Genomic DNA, 309 nt, shown 5'->3' with positions numbered 1-309 from the left:
ATTTCTAATCTTACTGTCATTCCCCACATTTCATTATTTCATTCAAAATAATAAGCTCTTTTTTTAGTTTAAATAACTTTGTGGCTGAATTTCTTTTTTCTACTGTAAGCAGATATAACATTTTTATATCATTGATATAACATTAAGATTCTATTTTAAAATTAATAAAATACCTGGATTTTCTACCGTAAGCAATTATAAATCTATAAAAGTTGAATTCATTGGAATCTAATTATATTCAGGAGATCAAAGATTAAAGCATCGAAAGGCATTTGTTATCATAAAAGGGATCATACAGTATCGTCTTCG

This window comes from Penaeus monodon, chromosome 34 (genome assembly GCF_015228065.2).
Source record: "Penaeus monodon isolate SGIC_2016 chromosome 34, NSTDA_Pmon_1, whole genome shotgun sequence".
Taxonomy (NCBI): Eukaryota; Metazoa; Arthropoda; class Malacostraca; order Decapoda; family Penaeidae; genus Penaeus; species Penaeus monodon.
Note: the sequence above shows the minus strand (reverse complement) of the source record.